We start from the raw sequence: 11,017 nt of genomic DNA, 5'->3' as shown, positions 1-11,017 counted from the left end.
TGTTGTTGTTGTTTTTTTAATTTATTTATTTATTTATTTTTGGCTCTCCATTGTTTTTAAGAGTGCCTTCCAGCTTGAACTTTCCCACACTCTGTTCCAAAAAAAGTCGGTTCCTTTGGGGAGAGCTTTAGAGCTTTCTGTTGTTAAAGACTGCCTCTTAACCTGGGCAAAATCTCTGAGCTATGTCTATGGAGCTGTGATGGAGATAGTGGTTCACTTCTCTGGAGGTGAACCCCTGTTTTACAGACAGCGTTCTGTGCATGGGCAGAAGCCTCTGGTCTTACAGACATTTATTTCCTGGCATGAAAACTCCACCCTATGAATGAGCCATTCCAAGGGCTGCTGTGGCCTCAGCATTCTTGACCTTCAGTCTGTGGGGTAGAGCCTCAACCCTACAAGTGGAGTTGGGGTAGAAGAATGGAGCTCCCTATCTCTTGGCCACACTCAGCTGGAATTTAGGTCCTGAAACGTAGAGCTGGGGGCCGGGGGAGTTTGAGATATATTGGCAGCTTATACCTCCTGGGGAGATATAATCCTTGATAAGGACGTGGGAGAATGAAATCTTGCATTTGTGACAACATGGATGGACCTAGAGTGTATTAGGCTAAGTGAAATAAATCAGACAGAGAATGACAAATACCATATGATTTCACTAATATGTGGAATCTAAATAATAAAACAAATGAACAAACAAACAAAACAAGAACAAATGCATAGATGGAGAGAACAGATCAGTGGTTACCAGAGGGGAAGCTGGTTGCGGGGAGGGTGAAGGGGATCAATTGTATAGTGATGAACGGTAACTAGACTTATGCTGGTGATCCCTTTGTAGTGTATACAAATATCAAATTATAATTTATATAATGCCAAAAATTTAAAGTTTGCTATATAACAAATTTACCTCAATAAAAAAAGAACTTTCATTTGGAGCTCAACTCTAAATTTTTTAAAAGGGCATGTGCAGTGCTGTGGAAAACCAATTGAATGAGATCTGTTGTTCTTTTTGTAAAATGCCTAAATTTGCAGCAAATATCTCTAATAAAATCTTCTTTAAAGAAGGAAAGAAAGAGAGAGAGAGAAAGAGAGAGAGAGAGAAAGAGAGAGAGAGAGAGAAAGAGAGAGAGAGAGAAAGAGAGAGAGAGAGAAAGAGAGAGAGAGAAAGAGAGAGAGAGAGAAAGAGAGAGAGAGAGAAAGAGAGAGAGAGAGAAAGAGAGAGAGAGAGAGAGAGAGAGAGAGAGAGAGAGAGAGAGAGAGAGAGAGAGAAAGGCAGGTGAGAAGTTGGCGGACAGAGTTACTATGCTACGGAGCCATCTTTTTCCTCAGCATCTCTCTGCCTCCCCCCGGGTACCAGCTCCCCTATGTGCATCCATAGATCTGTTTCTCGCCACTGCTTAAGATAGATACTCTCTTTGTCACCAAGCAAGTGGGAACAACACACACTTTTACAGCAGTGCAGAAAGAGTTAGAAGGGTTATTTGGCCTGGGGTTCACATTCCGAAATGACCTCAAGTTAGACTTTTGACCTTAGTAACAAACAAAGTTTATACAAAGTAATGGAGACATCAAGGCAGCATCAAAGTAGAAAACATTCATTAGACCACTTAAACTTACGCAGTGCCCAATGCACGATATTCTCCATATTATTTTGCTAATAGCTTACTATCTTGCCTTGTCTTTGTACCTGGGTGGGTTCCAAAAGTTAATTTGTTCAAAGTAAAGTCTTCAAATGTACCCATTTCTGAAATCTGTTGGGAGGGTTGGGGTTAAATTGTCCTGGATACAAAGTGAGAAGGGGTGAGTTTGTCAGACCTGATAAATGCTCTGGCAAAGACAATTCCCTCCTATTGCTTCCGAAGCCACTGCATAAAGCAAGAATTATTAAGGGCCAGGCCAGCCCTGCCACTCCCTGAAGAAGACTGAGGACTTGCGGGTTTTCACAAGTTATGCCCCAGAGGTTATTACAGTGCCTTTTTCAGGGGTGAGAGAGCTGATATCTCCTGGTCAAATTCAGGCGCTCTTGACCCTGGGCCCTGGGAACTACAGCTCCCCCTGCTGGCGGTTGCCTGCCAGCGTCGATATCAACCGAGATCTAGCCTCCACGTTCACCCACACGCTTTTCTCGCGTCATGAAGCTGAGCGGCCTCCCGGCGCCCACTGTGGTCTTCCTCCTGCTCTTTCTCCACTTGGCACAGCCTGGATTCCGCAAGGGTGCATGGAGGGCGTGGCGGTTCTAGGTGTGGTTGGGCGGGGGTAGGGGGGACGCTTCCTCCTCCGAGGAATCCATGGGACAAGCTGGCGCTGATGCCCGGGCGTCCGCACCTCACCCTGTGGCGTTTTCCCCCCCAGCTATCAGGAAACCCGGCTATTGCCCAGATTTTTTTCTTTCCTGCCCTTTCGTCCTCTTACCTCTGTGCCGGCGCGATAGAGGTTGCAGTGGGTCCAAGAGGTGTTGTGTCTACAACTGCAGACGTCAGTGTACGGAGCCGTGGCCGACTTTGGACTGAGGTGAAAAGCCCCACGTCTACCCCGCTTCACTTTGCCCCTGAAACGTTCCAGAAGAACCAGGTGTCCCAGAGGGAGTGGAGGACTCTCAGTGCCCTTAGAAATCATTGACGAAAGAGCTTTTGAATTGAGATCTGCCCTGAACCTTGCCTCAAGGACAGTAAAGAGAGAGGCCCAGCAGACCTCCTTCCTCAGAAAATACAATTTTTTTCGTGTCATGGGCCTCATTCTTCTGTGAATTGATGAGGAGGTTTGGATAAGATTATCTCTAAGCATCTCAACTGTTAGTGAATTTTTATCATGACCATTTTCCATGGCCATTGTTTTTTCTAACAGCACATAATAAGGAAGCACTTTCCTCTTCACATTTAAACGGTGAGGTAAGGGATTCTGAGATTATAATTCTTTAGCATGGCTCACCTAGAATTCCTGAACCCTGATTCCTCGGAAGCACATCTTAGTACCCTTGGGAGGAGAGTACCTGGCAGGATTCAGACCACAGTGGTCTTGGGACTCAATCTGTGTTCCCCCCACGGTTTGCATCTTCCTGTATCTGTTTCTCTCTTGTCTCCCCAGGTAGAAACCCCTCCTTAACCAGGCTTGAGAATATGCTGGGGAGCTCAGTCTCAGACTTGGATAACTGAGCTCCAGTTCTTCCCTGCTTACTTCATTCCCAAGACTTCCTTTTATCAAGAGTTAAATGCTTCTTCATATGAAAATGACACAAAGAAATAAAGTGTTATGTATTTAAAACTACATGAAAATCTATGACTCCTGAGTCTCTCTCCTCTCCCCCGCCCCCTTTCTCTGTCTTCAGCCTTTGGTGGGGGACCCTTTAGGGTTTGTAAGAAAGAATGGGGTTACTGTTTCACATTTAGTCTTGACCAGTTCCTGCACTTCTGTTTTTCTGATAGGTTGTTAATGTCTCCTGACACTCAGATTCTCTGTTCATTAAATTCCATTAAACCATTGTCATGGTTTCTGTGTTTGGATGCTATGAAAGATGTACAGTCTTATCCTGAGGCTGAAGGGCAAGTCTCTTTGCTACATTGTCTCTGGTTCCGCTGCTGTTGGCCTTTCCACTTGTGGGAGTAGTATGATCTAGGAATAGGTTCGGGACTTTGGGGTTGGAAATGGAGCAGGACATGGCCTTAGTTCTAGGCTACTTTAGGGTCTAAAATTTAGGCCATCATAAATCAGGAAAAGGAAATCCTGTCTGAGGCCCTGCTTAGCAACCTTGAATCTTAGTTTGGGGTTTAAGACCCTTAACTTACCTAATAATGAAGTGTTATCTAGTCATGCATTTCCTCACTTTCTGCTATGTGGTTCTGTCTTGATTCGGGATCACACAGGAATTTCAGGTCTTGGAGAGTGGTCTTCAAAAAAATGTATTTTTCTTTGACACATGCACCTTACATTTTTGAAGAACTGCTTATTTCCTAGAATGTCTTTTTTTTAAAAAATAAATGTATTTATTTATTTTTGGCTGTGTTGGGTCTTCATTTCTGTGCGAGGGCTTTCTCCAGTTGCGGCAAGCGGGGGCCACTCTTCATCACGGTCTGCGGGCCTCTCACTGTCGTGGCCTCTCCCGTTGCGGAGCACAGGCTCCAGACGCGCAGGCTCAGTAGTTGTGGCTCACGGACCTAGCCGCTCCGCGGCATGTGGGATCTTCCCGGACCGGGGCACAAACCCGTGTCCCCTGCATTGGCAGGCGGATTCTTAACCACTGCGCCACCAGGGAAGCCCTAGAATGTTTTAAGTTGACATATATTTTTCATCATGCAAGTGATAAAATTTTTGGTGTATAATGAATATTGTCCTTTAAATAGAATGGGAAAATAAATAAATAAATAAAATGGGGACCTCACTCTTTTTAATGGTTTCTAATGGACTCCAATTACCCTCTTCATTTGATAGTAATATCTGTAAAAAAAAAAAACCTAAATATGTTCTTTCTTTTCCTAATCTTCTTCTGCCTCTCTGCTTCCTTTCCCTTCATTGCCTGAACAATTCAAACCAAAACAAATAGGTGAGTGGGTGAGCTTGGGTCCTCTGGAAGGCAGATGTCAGAATAAGATTAGATCACCAAGAGTGTATCGGGGGAAAAGGCCTGTGAGAGGTAAATGGGTGACAAGGAGATGAGGACGGCCATCAGACCAGATGCAGGGCTGACTCCTAGTGACAGAGGAGGGAAGGACGGAGGGTTTAGGAGGAAGAGTCTCGGAATATAGTGCAATATTAAGAAAGTGTCGGCCTGGCTGAAAGAGAGTGCTTGAACTAAAGTCACCTACCAGGAGTCCCATGTCTCTCAGAAAGGGAAGAGAAGGAGGGGCATCTGGCTAGCTTGGGGGTGAGCTCCTCTTTCTTTCCTCGGGTGGGGCTCAATCCAGTCCTTCCATTGGGCATCCCAGGAAAGAAAACCCTGACAAATAGGGACCAAGTTCTCTGTGAGGACTTCTTCTGGGAGTATGTCTGGGCCACCTGAAATGGCCCTTTGGCTAAACAGCTCTGTCTGCCACATTCTGTCTGTGTGTCTGTCTCTCCACCTCCTTGTCTCTCTCTTATACTCCGTCTCCCTCTCATTCTCCGCATCTCCTTTGTTTTCTTGCTCTTAATCTCATTTACCCTCTGTATCTGTCTGCCTTTCTTTTCATTTCTGGTTCATTACTATCTTGCTGTCTCTCTCTCTTTCTCTGTCTGCCTGTCCTTCTCTCTCTCTCGATTTTTGTCAAATGTTTTCACGTGTATGCTTTATTTTCTCCTCTTTCTGTCATCCTTTGTTCCATGTGTCTGTATCTTTCTCTGGGCAGGAACACCTGAATGGGAAAGCTGCACATCCCCTCATGAGCCAGCGATGTCTCATGGCCCCTTGTCAGGCTGTCCTTAGCACCCACCCCTTGCCCAACTCTGGGTCATGACTGCTCCCCTACAGCCTTCCTTTGGTTTCTGGGGACTCCTTTCACCCTCCTGGGAAGATGGTCTCTTGGGCCCTTGTCAAATCCACCTCCTTCCTTGTCTGTGTTGTTTCTCTTGAGGAAGAGAAAGCTGAAACCTGCCCTGCACCCGCCATAACCCCCTACTGGGGCCAAAGTCTATCAGCCCCCGCTGTGCCAGGAGGACCAGCAGTGTTCGGAGAAGAAGAAATGCCGCCCTCGCAGGTTGCATGAAGGGCAGGAATCCTACAGATGTTCTAAACCTATGAGAGGGTTGTATCTGCAAGGAAGGCGCAAAGACTGAGACACAGACCCTCTAGAGGGTCTTGGGATGCTGATGGGGGCTCCCTCTCGATCTGGCTGGGGACAAGGGCTAGCCGGGTCTTTGCCACTGCCAACTTTGTAAATCTTATTGGTCGCTTGATCAGATAGTGGAACCAACCGTCAGCCTGACTGGAGATCAGCCACCAGTCAGTCCAGCAGGGGGCGCACTGGATTAAAGGAATCGGGGCTGCCTTCATGAGATGCTTAGGCCTCAGTTTGGGGACTGGGGGCAGCTGGCTTCCATGGAGCAAGGTAAGGCTGGGCAGGCTCTTGTTCTGGACAGCAGGAGGGTCTCAAGCTCTGGACCTGCTCTCTCCAGCTCAAGTGAAGCCTGGGAAGTGTTCAGTGGTGAAAGGCACTTGGAAGATGCCCAACCCTCCAAACTCTTGCAAAAATGATGCTCGGCCTTGCCACAGCCTGCAGTGCTACAAGGGCAAGTATAGGAAGTGGTGTATTGTCCCTAAGGAAGCAAGAAGACGGTCAGGCTCAGATCTCTGACCCACCTGCCATCACTCTCCCTCAATGTGGCCTAAGTCCCCTGGAGCTCTGCCCTCTGTGGCAGGGGGGCTGCCTCAGCAGAACCTCTGCCCTTCAACACCATCTCCCGCTGTCTTCCGGGCACAAAACCTCAGAGGACCACATTAGCAGTGCTTCTATGCCTGACCTCTCACCTAGGCCCCAGGAGGGAGAGGACCTGGAGAAGCTTGGAGAAGCAGCCCTGGCTCAGGGCTCATGAGACCTAGGTCTGAATGTTAGCTTTGCCTCTGACTGACATATTGCCTCGGGCGGGTGACAGTACCTCTCTGACACAGTTGAATGAAAGCTGAGAAATGGACCCTCACATATATGGTCCATTAATGTTTGACAGGGGAGCCAGGAATGCTCAGTGGGGAGAGGACAGTCTTTTCAGTACATGGCGCTGGGAAAACTGGATATCCACGTGCAAAAGAAAGAAATTGAACCACTATCTACACCACTCACAGAAATTAGTTTGAAATGGAGTTAGGACTTACACATAAGACCTGAAATCGTTAAACTACTAGGAAAAAACATAGAGAAACACTCTTTGACATTAGTCTTGGCAATGATTTTTTGGATACAACACCGAAATCAGAGAAACCAAAGCAAAAATCAATAAGTGGAACTACATCAAACTAAAAAGCTGCACAGCAAAATCAACAATCGACAAAATGAAAAGGTAACTTATGGGATGGAAGAAAATATTTTCACATCGTATATCTGATAAGGGGGCTAATATCCAAAATCTATAAAGAATTCATATAATCAATAGCAAAAATAAAAACAAACCATCCAATTAAAAAATGGACAGAGGACTTGAATAGTCTTTTTTCCAAAGAAGACATACAAATGTCAAGTACATGAAAAGGAACTCAACATCACTAATCATCATGGAAATGCAAATCAAAACCACAATGAGATATTGCCTCACATCTGTTAGAATGGCCATAATCAAAAAGACAAGAAATAACAAGTGTTGTTGAGTAAGGGAACCCTCATGAACTGTTGGCACCAATGTAAATTGGCGCAGTCACTATGAAAAACAATATGGAGGTTCTTCAAAAAATTAAAAACAGAACTACCATATGATCCAGCAATCTCACTTCTGGGTATATATCCAAAGGAGGTAAGATCACTATCTAGAAAATATATCTGTACTCCCATGTTCATTGCAGCAACATTCACAGTAGCCAAGACACGAAAACAACCTAAATATTCACTGACAGATGAATGGATGAAGAAGAAGTGGTACACATACATGATGGAATATTGTGCAGCCATAAAAAAAGAAAGAAGGAAATTTTGCCATGTGTAACAACATGGATGGACCTAGAGGGCATTATGCTAAGTAAAATAAGTCAGACAAAGAAAGACAAATATCTCACTTAAACATGGGATCTAAAAACATCGAACTCACAGAAACAGAGCTTAGAATGGTGGTTGCCAGAGGCTGAGTGGTAGGGGAAATGGGCGATGGTCAAAGAGTACAAACTTCCCGTCAGAAGATGAATAAGTTACCCCCAAAAGATGAGTAATTTTCAGGGATCGATGTACAGCATGGTGATTACAGTTAACAAAACTGTATTGTACACTTGAAAGTTGCTATGAAAGTAGAGCTTTAAGGTTCTCACTGTAATAAAGTGGTAAAATTACAATAAAATGGTAATTATGTGAGATAAAGAATGTGCTAACTAACCTTATTGTGGTAAGCATTTTACAGTATATAAGAGTATCAAATTATCACATTGTACACCTTAAACTTACACAATGTTTTATGTCAATTATACCTCAATAAAGCTGGAGGGAAAATCAAAATTACATAAAAAGGTACAGTCATAGAAGTCTTTTCCCATCCCTATCCTTCACTCCACTTCCACCCAACCCTTATAGGTAACAATTTTATTCCTTTCTGGTTTATCTTTCTTATATTTTCATTATATATATATATATATATATATATATATATATATTCTTATTTAGATTTGTTTCTTACATGAAGGATATCTTACTTTATACATCGCTGTCACTAAACAATATAACTGACAATTACTCCATCTCAGCTCTTAGAGAACTTCCTCATTCTATAGTGCCCAAATATTCTATTGTGTGGATATATCACAGTTTATTCATCCCATTTCCTTGTCCTGCACAGATAAGCAATCCTTTGCCATTACGAATGACGTTACAAATTATGTTAGCGTGATCATTGACATATGTTTTCAGGGTAGATTCCTAGAAGTTAGACTGTTGAAAGGATAAAAACATGTAATTTTGTTAAACATTGCTCAGTTCCCATCCCCAGGAACTGCACTATTTTGGATTCTTACCAGCTATGTCTGAGAAAGACTATTTCTTCATAGCCTTGTTGATGGAGTTTGTTGTCAAGCTTTTGAATTTTTGCCAGTCTGGCAGGCAGGAAACAGTATAGTTTCAATGTGTAGTTTTCTATTCATATACCGATACCACAGTGCTTTAACTATAGGGACATTATAGTGTCTTCTAACATATGGTAAGGCTAGTCTTTTTGATGGTTTTCTTTTTTAGGGGTTTCCTACTTTTATGTGAAGTTTAGAATCAACTCCTCAAAAATTATTGGTACTTTATTGACATTATATTAATGAAGAAATTTGACATTTTTATTATGCTGTAATCACTCCATCCAACGACAAGGGATGTCTTCCCATTTAAGTATACTTTTGAGTCTTTGAGAAATATTTTTAAATTTTGATAATTTCCCATGGCATTTATTTCTAGTGTTTAAGTTTTTTGTTGTATTGTAAATGGGATGTTCTCTTACACTAAATCTTCTAACTTCTTGTTTATGTGTAAGAACATCAATGATTTTTGATGCTAATATAAAATGTTATTAAATGATTTTATCATTTATACACATTAGATTTGACATGGAATCTCTTGGCTTTTATAGACACACGATCATGTTATCTACAATGATAATTTTATTTCTAATTTTTAAAATCCTGTGCAATACATTGGCTATTTCTTCCAATACAATATGAAATAGTAGTGAAGTTAGTGGACATCCTCATCTTCTTCTTAATCTTAATGGAAAAGCCTTTGAGATTCTCTATTAAGAAGGTGTTAGTGCATTTTTTAGTTTATCAAATGCGCATATGGTTTTTTTTTTTAATTTTTATTTATTTATTTATGGCTGTGTTGGGTCTTCGTTTCTGTGCGAGGGCTTTCTCCAGTTGCGGCGAGCAGGGGCCACTCTTCATCGCGGTGCGGGGACCACTCTTCATCGCGGTGTGCGGGCCTCTCACTATCGCGGCCTCTCTGGTTGCGGAGCACAGGCTCCAGAAGCGCAGGCTCAGTAATTGTGGCTCACGGGCTCAGTTGCTCCGCGGCATGTGGGATCTTCCCAGACCAGGGCTCGAACCCGTGTCCCCTGCATTGGCAGGCAGATTCTCAACCACTGCGCCACCAGGGAAGCCCGCGCATATGGTTTTTAAAAATAAATGAATGTTTACTTTTCTGCAGTTCTTTTCAACATCTATGAGAATAAATTCTATCATTTTTTTCTCCTTAGATATATTTATATAATAAATTATATTAAAGAATTCCTAATATTTAACCATCTTGTATTTATTTGGTCATGATGAATTATTTTTTAAAATATATTTTGTATTCTGCTTACTAAATTTAATTTTGGATTTTTGAGTTAATATTCATTAGTGAAGTTAATCTATAGTTTTCTTTTTTATGTAATTTTTGCCAAGTTTGGGTGTCAAGTTTATAGCTACTTCATAAAAAGAATTGGAAAATTATTTTTTCTACACTTTGGAATCATTTAAACAATATTGGAATTATGTGTCTTTGAAGGCTTGTAGAGCAGCCTTTGTCGAAACATATGGAATAGTTTTTCAATACTGTCTATTTCTTGTATAGAAATTGGTCTGTTTTCACTTTCTATGTCTATTGGGGTAAAATTTGGTAAATGATACTTTCCTAGGAAATTATTTATTTCATCTAAAATTATATATCTACTTGCATAATCCTGTGCAAATAAATCTCTCATGATTCTAGAAATTTTTTGTTTGATAATTATTTTCCCTTGCCATTTCTTATTTTGTGTATTTGTGTTTTCTTACTTATTGATTAGATTAGCTGGTCATTTATTTATTTTTATGGACTTCTTTTTCGGAAGATAGTATTTTATTTATTAGCTCTACTACACTTTGGGGATTTCTAACATTATTTTCTGCTTTTTCTTTATCAGTGTTTTAGATTTGTTTCACTTTGGTTTACTTTTGTGTTCCTTTTAAGCTTTTGAGCTTGATGTTTAATTCATTTATTTTCACCCTTTCAATTTTTTTGCTATTCATCTTTAAAACTATGAATTTTCCTCTGATTACTGCTTAACTCATCACTTAGATTCTAATACACAGCATTTTCACTATCAGTAATTGTTAGAAATTCGTATCTTGTCTTTGACCCAACAGTTGATTTATAGAGAGTTTCTAAATTTCTAGGAAGAAATTTTTTTTTAATTATTATTACTCTCTCATGACATTGCATTACTACTAGAGAATATTGTTTGTATTGTTTCTACTTTATGAAACTTACAAGAGATTCTTTCTTTTCTTAAAAAATTTATTTATTTTATTTATTTTTGGCTGCGTTGGGTCTTTGTTGCTGCGCAGAGGCTTTCTCTAGTTGCGGTGAGCGGGGGCTACTCTTCGTTGCAGTGTGCGGGCTTCTCATTGCGGTGGCTTCTCTTG

The 11,017-nt window shown here is 41.6% G+C and overlaps 1 protein-coding gene across 1 annotated transcript in view; it reads right to left on the bottom strand.

Moving 5' to 3' along the window:
* Window positions 1–11,017, bottom strand: part of LOC309614065 (WAP four-disulfide core domain protein 5-like) — a 94,078-nt gene that overhangs the window by 55,197 nt on the left and 27,864 nt on the right. The gene's annotated exons all lie outside the window — the stretch shown is intronic.

Source organism: Balaenoptera borealis, assembly GCF_965194805.1.
Source record: "Balaenoptera borealis genome assembly, chromosome: 16".
NCBI classification, from domain to species: domain Eukaryota; kingdom Metazoa; phylum Chordata; class Mammalia; order Artiodactyla; family Balaenopteridae; genus Balaenoptera; species Balaenoptera borealis.
Note: the sequence above shows the minus strand (reverse complement) of the source record. Positions and strands in the feature narration are given on the sequence as shown.